This window comes from Pelodiscus sinensis, chromosome 5, assembly GCF_052426305.1.
Source record: "Pelodiscus sinensis isolate ZL-2025 chromosome 5, ASM5242630v1, whole genome shotgun sequence".
Classification (NCBI taxonomy): Eukaryota; Metazoa; Chordata; order Testudines; family Trionychidae; genus Pelodiscus; species Pelodiscus sinensis.
Window position 1 is genome coordinate 13,918,660 of NC_143056.1, and position 12,895 is coordinate 13,931,554.

Sequence of the window (12,895 nt, forward strand, 5' to 3'; positions counted from 1 at the left end):
TCTCTGTGATATTACCTAAATAATTGATGACAATATTTACCTAGAACTGATCCATGCAGGACTCCACTCAACTTGTAGGAACTCAACTCATAGCAGCTCTACTTAGGCTAATTTACCTAATGGCTGTGTCTAGACTGGCCAGTTTTTCCGGAAAATCAGCCGCTTTTCCGGAAAAACTTGTCAGCTGTCTACACGGGCCGCTTGAATTTCCGCAAAAGCACTGACTTCCTACTGTAAGAAATCAGTGATTTTTGCAGAAATACTTTGCTGTTCCCGTTCGGGCAAAAGTCTTTTTCCAAAAGACTTTTGCGCATAAGGGCCAGCGTAGACTGCAGAGATTTCTTTTCCGCTAAAAAGCCCCTATCGTGAAAATGGTGATCTGGGCTTTTTTGCGGAAAAGCGCATCTAGATTGGCCACGGACGCTTTTCTGCAAAAAGTGCTTTTGCAGAAAAGCGTCCTGCCAATCTAGACGCTCTTTTCCAAAAATGCTTTTAACAGAAAACTTTTCCGTTAAAAGCATTTCCGGAAAATCATGCCAGTCTAGACGTAGCCAATTTGTTTATGAGTAAGTGATGCAAGACAGAATCCAAAGCCTTACTAAAGTCAAGGTATAGCACATAAACCACTTCCTGCCATTTATAAGGCTTGTTACCCAGTCAAAGAAAGCTATTAGTGGGTTGAACATGATTTGTTTTTGACAAATTCACTCTGTTACTTTATTATTTTCTAGATGTTTATAAATTAATTGCTTTCAAAAAAATAAGAAATCCGGTTGCACTTTAAAGACTATAACAATTTTATTATGGCATAAGCATTCATGAGTTGCAACTCACTTCATCAAATGCATGCAAGGAAAGAAAAAGAAACAGTAGGGGTGTAGAGATGGGAGTGTTGCATCAGAAATAATTCAGTCAGGATGAAGAAGGTGAGAATGTCTAAAGTGGAAAATTACTTATGGTAATGAGTGGACCATTCCTAATTAAGATCTAGTCCAATGGTGTCAAATTTGCATATAAATTCCAATTCAGCAGTTTCACCTTGTAACCTGGTTTTGAAATTTTTTGTTTGAGGATGGCAACTTTCAGGGAGGTTAAAATGTTCTCCCACTGGTTTTTGTATGTTACCATTTTTTATGTCTGATTTTTGTCCATAGAGACAATCCAGTTTGTCCAATGTACATGTAGAGGAGCATTGATGGCACATGATGACATACAGAGTCATCCCAAGGGGGAGGCAGGGCCTGGGGAAACCCCCGCCCCCACAGTGCTTCTGGTGTGGGGCCCAGAGCAGACCCCCCCCCCCATTGCAGGCCCCACCCTACCAATCCACCGTCCCTACCCTGCCACCACTACACTCCTTCCCCCAATTCCTACCCCTGTTCCGCCTGTTCCATCCCTGCTGTGACCCTTCCCATGTCCTTGCCTCCTGCCCCATGAGACTCAAGGCAGGAGATGACCAGGGGCCGAATGGTAGCTGGGATTGTTACACCCTCATCCCTGGCACTCAGCTGGTGGTGGGAGCTGGAGTGCTTTAGCAGCCTGCTCCACTCCGCCATGCCACGTTGTCCTCCCAGCCGGCTGCCCCTCACTTCTCCGCAGTGGCAGGAAGCAGAGCACCCTGGGACCAAGGCCCTCCACTTCCTGCTGCTGCGGAGAAGTCAAGTGCAGCCAACTGGGAGAGGGTGGCAGGACAGCGCAGGCTGTCAGATAGCTCTGGCTCCCGCCATCAGGGTAGGGGCGTGGTGACTCCTACTGGTACCCTTAGGGTTGCCAGGTGTCTGGTACTGACTCAGACAGTCTGGTATTTTTGCATCCTGTCCGGTAAAAAAAATTCACCTAAAATGTCCGGTATTTTCTGATTTTTTTCCCAGTTCGGAGGGGAAAATACCAGGTGCTTACCTGGTTCTGCAGGGGAGCTGTCTGGCCCAGAGCAGGAAGACAAGATGGCGGATGGCCACCGGCAGCCTGTTAGGGCCTGTGACAGGGCGCCTGCCCTGCACTGGCCCTTTAAGACCAGGACTCAGGCCCTGAGCCGGGGCTGGGAACAGAGAGGCCAGCTGAAGCCATTAGGCTAGTGAGAGCCCAGCTGGCAGCTATATAGAGAAGCACGGTTGGCTTGGAGAGGAGAGCCAGTAAGGGGTTGACTGCAGAGGAAGCAGGAGCTCCCAGGAGGGAGACCAGCTGGGAATAGCCAGCAAGGGCTGGGAGAGGGCCAGCTAAGACTCCCCCTGGCTAGGGGCCGGAGGCAAGGCCCAGGGTTTGGAGGCAGATCACAACGCGGCTTAGGTAAGCGGGGCAGTAGAGATAACCCCATTGCCAATGATGAGCAACCCATACAGACTATAACTTGCCCTGAGAGGGGCTAGATGAGGACAGTCAGGGGGCACTGAGGCACGGTGGGGGTGTGCACCCTGACAGGGCCAAAAAGCCTCAAAAGCGTTTCTTAAAGGGGCCATGCTGGGGTTTTTTTTAATTATTTTTTGCTCAACAACTTTGGTCTCCCCCCCTCTTTTTTCTCAACATAATTTTTCCCCAGTGTTTTTTTTTGGGGGGGGGGGGGGGAGAACATGTTCGGTATTTTTGGTTAAACCATCTGGCAACCCTAGGTATCCTGTAGGACAGTTGAGGCAGCTGCCATGGGGGCCCCCCTCATAGCATGGACCCTAGGGTGTCCACCCCAAACCATCCCATGAACAGGACCGCTCTGATGGCATATATCACATTTGTAGATGTGCAGGTGAACTCAAGTTAAACTCACTGGTCTGTATTCTACTGTATTGGCCTTATTTCCCTTTTTATAGAATGTAGAGCAATGCATCTAGTGCAGGGTTCCCAAATGGGTAGGAGCCCCCTTGGGAGGTACATGACACATCTCTGGCAAGTATGCAGGAGGATTTGTGTAATGTTGGATTTTATTTATTAATTATTTGGATTTATTCCATTTTCATAATAAACTGTTCAGATGAAGCTTTAAAAATCTGTGGGAATGTTTTTACGTAGTACGGTACTTAATTTACTTCAGGATAAACCAAAAGAACATAGATACACAGAGATGCTGATGTGCAGAGCCCTCACCTCCAGTCACCATTCAGAATGCCCAGCAACTGTCTAATCTAAGGGTGCGTCTACACAGCACCCTAAACTCAAAATAAGATATGCAATTTGCACTACACAAATTGCGTATCTTATTTCAATTGTATTTTGAAATAGCTTATTTCAAAATTTGGTGCATCTACACGATACCAAATTTCAAAATAACGTGCTATTTCGAGACATCTTATAACCCTTGTGGAAAGAGGGTTACAGGAATGCTGGAACAGCGCACCTGTTATTTCGAAAAATATTTTGAAATAACGGGCACCTTTAAAAGATGTAGGGTAGCTATTTCAGGATACCTCTGGTATCCCAAATAGCCCCGTATCCTAACTGAGGTAGTGGGCAGAATGTAGGATTTGTTTGTTTGGGGTTTTTTAGTTGTACAAATTACATTACACTATAACTATACATGGATGTAACAGTGAAATAGGGACAGATGTCTAAAGACAGGTAGTGCTAAGAAGAACACATTGGCTGCGTCTAGACTGGCATGATTTTGCACAAATACTTTTAATGGAAAAGTTTTTCCGTTAAAAGTATTTGCGCAAGAGAGTGTCTATACTGGCATGTGCCTTTGCGCAAAAGATTTGTTTTTGCGCAAAAGCATCCGTGCCAGTGTAGATGCTCTCTTGTGCAAGAAAGCGCCGATGGCCATTTTAGCCATCGGGCTTTCTTGCGCAAGAAATTAACGTTGTTGTCTACACTGGCCCTCTTAAGCAAGAATACTTGTGCAAGAGGGCTTATCCCTGAGTGGGAGCGTCAGAGTATTTGCACAAGAACTACTGATTTTGTACATTATAAAGTCAGTGTTCTTGCGGAAATACTCGCGGCCAGTGTAGACAGGCGGCAAAATCATGCCAGTCTAGACGCAGCCATTAGGTATTAGTGATGAGAAGGATATGCAAGCAGGAAGCTGATAAATCTGGTGTAGGGTATGCAGGCAGCTGGTAGATTTTGGAAGGGGACATGAAATAAAAGTTTGGGAACCTCTGATCTAGTATTAAATCTCTGGTGTCAAGCGAAGCTTGGTAATCATTTATCAGAAATCCAACCCACACAACTGACTGACTTTGGCTATGTCTTGTACTTTTCTAATCTCTGCAGAGTTTGTCCTCTAGCAGTGTGCCCAAACCATCACAACAGAATAATCTATTAAAATGAAGTGTACTTAGGTTCCTGTGTTGACAGAACATCTTGTATGAACATGACTGCTCCACCTCTCAATATAAAGTTCAAGACCTTGTTTGTTTATTTTATTTTACGTCACTATTAAATTAAATGGTGTTGTCAGCAGTGAGCTAGGAGCCTTTCACCTAGTTTATGGTCTGTATTTTGTTAAGGCAGTTATAAACTTGAAACTGGTTTACATGCAGAGTTCTAGACAGACACCGTATTACAAGTGTTTATGGACTCAGAAGAAAGTTCTAACTAGTAATATATCTGGCCCTAGAGCTGGTGACAAACTTTGCCAGGCCCTGGGCAAAGTGTGTGTATAGGGGGCTTGCTCTGCCCCACCCTTCCCCCAGAAGGGGTAGGGCTTTGGGCAGATGTTGCTGGGCTGGGAGTTAGCCTCCCCACCCAGCCCTCAGCGGTAGTGGGCAGGATCTCAAGCAGAAGGGGCAGGGTCTCAGGCAGAAGCAGGGGAGGGCAGCCAGCCCTCAGTGCAGCCCAGACAGTGGTGCACTCTGCCCCACTAGCCCTCAGAGGTATGCTCCTGCCTCCCCAGGTGGCCTTATGAGCTGCCCGGAGTGCTCTGGGTGGCAGTCTGGAAGCAATTTTAAAGAGTGTGGGGTTCTAGCAGGGGTAGCTGGGAGCCGCCTTTGAATCACCAGATCCCAGGGCAATTGACCCCTTTGCTCCCCCCATCAGCGGGCTCCATTTATTACCTCCCAACTGGGTCAGCCCAAGTTTGTGGAACCTTTTTTGAAATAATCTGGCAAGGCTCCATCCAACTCCTTGGTTTCTAGTGACTTCTTCCCCTACTTCTGCACATTATTATGAAACTCCTATGAAGCCAGCAAGATGAGCTAAACCCCAACTTTCCAACCTAGGAGTGGGGGAAGGGAAATTCAGTCTCTGCCATGAATCATGTCAGAAGATAGGCTGATAGACAAGGAATCAGGAATGATGCTCCCTCTGCCTGTTATAAATACAAGTTCCTATGGGCGGGGGGGGAGGGGGACAGGCTGAAGGCCACTCCTGCCTCTGAACAGTAACTTGCATGGTATCTGTCTATTTGGGGTGCTTACAACAGTAGTTGTGTGTGCCTCACATGTTTTAATTTAGTTACCCTCACCATGTGAAGAGGGAAGTACTTTCATCCCTTCTATGTAGATTGGAAACTGAGGCACACAAAGACGAAGGTCTAGATCTTCAGTGATAGAAATGTAGCCATGTCTGATTTCAGATCTCCCATGTTCCAGGCTAGCCCCCAAATCACTGGGCCACCCTTTATCCCAATAGCCTGAATAAATTATCTCAGGGCTCTTGGAGAATGATTAACTATTCCAAAGGTGTCTTACTATATTGCTTTAGTTTTTGATATTACCAAAACAAAAGCAATATCACCTTTATAAGGGATAGCCATTTATTATCCTGTGATTAAACCAACAAGCTCTCTTTAGCTAGCATTGCATTGTTGGCCTTGAGCCACAGACAACACATTATTGAGATAATTGGAAGAGAATTAAAAGGACAAGAGATTTTCCCTGGCTCAGCCCTATCCCTGTCAAGTTGGTAAAGTGCTCATTTTGGCCCAATGAGATGCAGTGTTTTATAAACACTAGTTTGGGTTCTTCTGCAGGAAGGATTCCTGAGGAATTAATTCCATCTGTCCTTTTCCCTCCAGATCTCACCCTTGAGAAGCAAGGTTCCTCAATGATGTAGGGTGTGCTGTATCTGACACCTCCCTATGTCAATTTAGTGAATCTTGCCAACTTCCTCTTCCATCAAATATTGTTAGCGCTGTTACTCACATTTAGCAGAAGGGTAAGTGACATGAATAAAGCTGCTGGGGAAGTTAGTATCAGGATGGGGATTAGAATTCAGGAGTTCTTGAATTCATTTTAAATTTACTGATGACATTGCTTTATAATATACACTTTTATTGTAGCTTGTATGAATGCTTCCTTTTGAATATGTGTGAAATCATTATTATCTGTAATAAGATGATCCCTTTAAAGCTGTGGCTCAGGGTTTAGCATACACTAAAATATTAATGGAAGAAGAAAAAAGGCAAGATATTATTATTTTAATTAATGTCTTCCAATTGCTGGAGAAACAAGCCTATTGCTTCTAACTTGTTTTTGCAAGCCTAGATATAATGTTAATCGCCTCCCTCCCTCTGTGAATGCCTACAGTTCTCCAAAAGGCATGTTATGACACACATAGGTGTTAAAGACTGAACTGTGTTTTCTAATATATTAGCCAAAACACAGAAACAAATTAAGTTTCTGTTTTAGCCAACAACTCCAGGAGAAAAATTATTCAGGAAATGTGCATTTTCCAGCGTTTAGTAAAATAACTTTAATAACACGACAGGAAATTTTCAAAGTCAAAACAGTTCAGGATGTGAAGTTATGTACAAACATTTGATTTCCCCTTATATTTTAATCGCTCACTTACATGTTAAAACTCACATCTTTTTTCAGAAATAACAGACCTGCAGTCCAGATTGTGAATTAGCTGAGGGTGGAAAAAAAGAAACTTTTCCCAAAATGTTCAGGGGTATTTGCAGAGTGTGATGTGAAGCAAAAACCACTTCTTTTGAAAGAGTTAGGGCATGTCTATACTAGGAAATTATTTTGAAATAACTTATTTCAAAATAATAACCCCAGAAGTAACAAAATTGAAATAGCCATGTCCTCATTACAGAGAAGCCTTGAAATTAGTCCGAGGCAGGATCCCTTAATGTGGATGCACTACCTTGACTTAGAGTCTCAGGAAGCATTGGGGAGTAATTACTTTGAATGACTCTGGGGAGTAGTTATTTTGAAGCATCCACACTACCACTATTTCAAAATATCTATTTTGAAATAAGCATTATTCCTCATGAGAAGCAGGAGTTATTATTTTGAAATAACCAGCCCCCTAATTTCAAAATAATGGGTTTGGTAGTGTGGACGTTCTACTTGTTATTTTGAAATAAGGGGAGTCACTTCAAAATAACTCCTTAATGTAGACCAGGGCTTAGAGTTTCCATCTGCTCTAGGTTTTGTACGTAAGTACACATTCTTCCTGAAATCCAGTTCATGTTTCACCTGCCTGGCTTCCATCACAGGTTCTTAAAGCACTTCCCTTATACTTATAAGGCATTCACAAGAGAAGCTGGACTAAGAAGAAAGTGAATCTAGCTTTGTAGATGCCTTGCAGCTAAGCTGGTTATGTTGTAGAGTTAGCCGGCACATGGGAGTGTCCTTTCAGATCCAAAGATGTGAGTAAAAATACTGTATTTTGGACACAAGAAAAAATGACTCATTATTTGTATTGCATAGAAGCAAGAGGCCCTAACTGAGAACAGGGCCCCATTCTGCTAGCCACTGCATAGTCATGTAAGAGACAGCCCACACACTGAAGAGCTTGCAGGAAAAGACCAAGAGTGGGGAAGAGGGAGCATTTGCATTTTTATTTTATAGGTGGGGAGATGAGTCACAGAAAAACTGATTTGTCCAGTATCAGAGGGGTAGCCGTGTTAGTATGAATCTGCAAAAGCGGCGAGGAGTCCTGTGGCACCTTATAGACTAACTGAAGTGTAGGAGCATAAGCTTTCGTGGGCAAAGACTCACTTCGTCAGATGATTTGTCCAGCGTTCCATAGAGAGTCTGGAGCGGAACCCAGACTTCCTGCCTCCCTTGATTATGTCTTAATTACAAGATCATCCTCACGCTGGGGGGCAATTGTAGATTCCATTCCAATTTGTCCGCATCCACCTCTGTACAATGACCACTGTCTGCTCAAGAGTGGTCTGGGGCTGGCAGGATGTAATTCTGTGGCAGACCAGCATGAGGAAATTTGAATAACATTGCATGCACCATGCTTCCATCTGGTCAGTGTTAGTTTGTCTCATTCATGATAAGCAATATTCTCCCTTAAAGTTCAGCTGATTTGAGCACCCTGAATTTGATGTCAGTTTTCTTATTACAGGAACAGTTATCAGGCCACTCTCCATCATCTTTGTATGCAGAGCATGGCTTGATCCAAAGCTCATTGAAGCCAATTTGAGTCTTTCCATGTACCTAAACTGACTTTGGATCCAGGCCCTAAAAATGGATATTGGCCTTAAAGTATTTGAGCAGGCAAATGTTAAGAGGAAGGAACAAGAGACTGGACTAGGAATATGAGTCTTCAAGGGTAAGTCTACACTGCCTTCAGAACTGTGCCTGTGGCACATGTAGACACCTGAGCAACCTTTGACCAAGCTAGCTTAAAAATAGCAGTGAAGCCATGGCAACAAGGACAGTAGCATGGGCCAGCTGCGAGCACATACCCAGGATCCTGGGAGAAGTTGTACAGCACAAACTGCCACCATCTGTGCTGCTGCAGCATCACTGTTATCTGTTATCTTATGTTATTATGTTATCTTCAAACACTTCCAGCGTATCATTGACAATCTACAACTAACATGATATATGCAGTCGAGTGCCAGCTATGCTCCTCTGCCATGTATATTGGCCAAACCAGACAGTCCCTATGACAAAGGATAAAGACACAAATCAGACATCAGAACTGGTAACACACACAAACCTCTAGGTGTAGGGGAACATTTTAACCTGCCTGGTCACTCGATGCATTTAACAGTAACCAATCTTCTACAAAGGAATTTCACTAACTAATTATAGAGAGAGTCTGCAGAACTGGAATTCATCTACAGATTTGACTACATTACCTAGGGGTTGAACAAAGATATTAACTAGTTGGTGCATTACAAAGCTAATTTCTCTTGCCTTTAACATCTACATGTCCACATCAAAAGCTATGTATGGGACACATCTAGCCCACTTAATTAGCCTCATTAACACAGGCCCTACAATTGACAGGCACTTCTTCTGCTGTTAAAATAAGGATGTTAAGAGGTGCGGTAATCCACTAATCCTGTACTCAATAAAATGTTTATCGATGACACAATTAGTCGCTAAGGGAAGGCTTCCTCAGTCCAGACTCTCACTGGGTCCAGGAGCTATCCCCGCCTTGGCTCTGCAGTTTAACGGTAGTAAGAGCCAGGTACACAGGCAGCCTGGCTCCTACTACACTTAAACTGCAGAGGCACAGCAGAAGTAGGTCCCGGACCCAGAGAGAGCCAGGCCTGAGCCGGGCTTGCTCGCTCCAGGTCCAGCAGCCCCCACCTGTCCGCAGGGGGTCCCAGCTGGAACCTGGGACCCCTCCTCCCCTGTATGGACAGGGGCTGCTGCGGGAGCAGCCTCTGCCCACGGCCAGCCCAAGCCATTGTGAACAGGGGCTGCTTCGTGGCAGCCTCCCCAGCCCCTCCCCCACTGCTGCTTCTGATAGAGGAAGCAGTGTGGGGCAGGAGGCAGGCAGCATTGTGGAGATGGTGCTGGAGAGAATGGGCTTTTAAGCCAGCTCCCGCCCAGCACCAAATCCTGCTTCCCCCACCCTTGCTGCCTCTGATACAGAGGTACCAAGGGCGGGGGAAGCGAGTAGTCGACTTGACTTTCCAAAAAGCCTAGGATTATTGGGTCGTCGACTACTTGACTATTTGCTTACGTCCCTTATATACAGTGACAGGGTCATGCTAGAGGGTTAGATTAGAGGGAGAGAGGCAGCTCTAGAAAACACAATGGCCCTTGCTAATCAGGAAAGGGTTACTTAGGGCAGCTAAGCACAACTGACTCAGGGGCGGAGTGGGAGACCAGAGATTAGGGCTGTCTGATCTCACTTGAGGCCTCTTAAAAAGCTTCCCCTGCTGTGGGAAGAGGCAAGAGAGTGGAAGAGGAGTTTGGAGTGATGCAGAGAGGAGCAATAGCTGATAAGGAAAGAATCAGAGAAGCTGATACAGAGAGAACAGCAGAGTTGCTGGAGATGAGGGAAGGTGAGGGGCTTTGACAGGGAGGCTACGTCTACACTGGCATGATTTTCCGGAAATGCTTTTAATGGAAAAGGTTTTCCGTTAAAAGTATTTCCGGAAAAGCGCTTCTAGATTGGCAGGACGCTTTTCCAGAAAAGCACTTTTTCCAGAAAAGCGTGCGTGGCCAATCTAGATGCGCTTTTCTGCAAAAAAGCCCCGATCGTCATTTTCGCGATCGGGGCTTTTTTGCGGAAAACACTACTGTGCTGTCTACACTGGCCCTTTTCCGGAACAGTTTTCCGGAAAAAGACTTTTGCCCGAACGGGAGCAGCATAGTTTTTCCGGAAAAGCACTGATGATTTTACATTAAATCGTCAGTGCTTTTCCGGAAATTCAAGTGGCCAGTGTAGACAGCTGGCAAGTTTTTCCAGAAAAGCGGCTGATTTTCCGGAATAACTTGCCAGTGTAGACACAGCCGTAGTGTATGGACTCCCTTCCCCAAGTAGTCTTAGAGTACAGCCAGTAGCTGGGGAAGACTGGTTACCCAGCCCAGGCTGACCGGGGGCACCTGCTCCAATACCTTTTTAGCCAAGGAACAGAAGCCCAAACCCCGGCAAGGGCAAGTGGCACCCATCCCACAGTACTTAGGCTGTGAGTTTGTGAACTAAACAGAAGTCTGGGGCCCAGAAGTGGAACTGACCCTGCCACTATATATAATATACAATTTCTATGGTTTCCACTCAAGTCCATCTGATGAAGTGGGTTTTACCCATTAAATCTCATTATTCTATATATTTGGTAAGTCTCTAAGGTGCAGGACTAGTCGTTTTTAAAGTTACAAACCAACACTGCTGCCCCTCTGAGATGTGTGTTGTTATCTGAGTTAGCTAAATCAGAGCTAGCTTGGGTATGTCTACATGAGTTGCCGTTAGGCTTTTGATTGCACAATAGACATGTTCTAAGGCTTGGGAGAGAGTCGTGGAAATAGCAGCAATTGCAGAAGAGTAGTAGCCTCATCTAGTCATGTCTCTTCTGCTTCAGCTCATGTTGGTAGCTTTTGCTACCCTGTCGAAGGTTTGAATCCCATCAGTAGAGACAGATATTACTGAAAAACAGCAGTTTATTGTGAAACGAGTTGGTGATAATTCCAGGTTTTTGCATCATTAAAAATATCACAGTAATTGGAATCAGCTGGTAATTTGTTGACCATCTCTGTAGAGAAGCCAAGGATGTGTCATAAAAACTTAGCTACTCTTTTTCTTAGGCCATATCTATACAGGGATATAGTCAAGTTAAGGCAAATCAGCTAAAGGTGTGAAGTTGATGCATATAAGTTAAACACATTAAATTTCTATGTGGATACTCTAATTTGGGAGTAGTGTATCCTGAGTTAAATGAAACTTAATCCTCCTCCAAGGCCCATAGTGCAACGTTATCTTGGGCTCTAACCTTAGGCCACATAGAAAAACCTTTACCCTGAACTTGAGTGTGGTTTAAGCCCAAGCTAGCAGGAATGGCAAAGATATAGGGTTGAATGTGGGTTTAGCTTCAGCCCAAGTTGGCAACCTGCCTACTTTGCAGCAGGGATGCAGGCTAATCAAGCCCAAGTGCTGTTAGTCCCCCTATGGGTATGTCTACACTACCCTCCTAGTTCGAACTAGGAGGGTAATGTATGCATACCGCACTTGCTAATGAAGCCCAGGATTTGAATTTCCCGGGCTTCATTAGCATAAGCGGGGAGCTGCCATTTTTAAATCCCCGCTGCTTCGAACCCCGTGCAGCGCGGCTACACGGGGCTCGAACTAGGGTAGTTCGGACTAGGTTCCTATTCTGAACTACCGTTACTCCTCGTGAAACGAGGTGTACCGGTAGTTCGGAATAGGCACCCTAGTCCGAACTACCTAGTTCGAGCCCCATGTAGCCACGCTGCACGGGGTTCGAAGCAGCGGGGATTTAAAAATGGCGGCTCCCCGCTTATGCTAATGAAGCCCGGGAAATTCAAATCCCGGGCTTCATTAGCAAGTGCGGTATGCATACATTACCCCGCTAGTTCGAACTAGCGGGGTAGTGTAGACATACCCTATCCTATTCCACAATTCCACCTGATCAATATTTTTTTTATCCAACGGCACCCTTATTCTGCACTGTGTTTTAAACCCACATTGGCCTGCTCCATTTCTGTTGCACATCCTCTGTATTTACAGAGATGCCATCTAATACATCTTGCTCCTGGGCTGCCAGAAGGCTAATGCTGACCACAGCCTTGTGGTCAAGCTGTGATGTGACATCAGTAAGACCCACAAGAGCACTTCCGCAGGAGCCTGGAAGGAGAGAGACGTTCTCTCACAACACACTGTGAATGAATCCATAGGAGAGGTACAGCTAAGAAACATGAGATGCCCTGCTAGAAATTCAGCACAGCACATAAGTTAGTTCAGCACCATTACTGATGCAGACTCACAGGTAGGGATCTGAAGTGAGGATGCTTCACTCATGCTACTCTAGCCCAGGCTAACTCTGTAGTGAAGACATACTCTTTCCATAGGTGCTTCCACAGCGAGCAGGTGAGTTGCATCTGTTTCGTGGACAAATATGTACTTGGTTATATGGTGCCCATCACTGTAGCCTTAGGGGGCTTTATTTACAAAATTAGTGGACATTGACACTGTTATCACAATAGACTTCCCTGTCAATTGAAAGTCAATGGGTCTTCTTTGTGTCCTGTTACAGTGTCAGAAGGGAAGGGTGTCCAATGAGTTAAGGTCTTGATCATCCTCC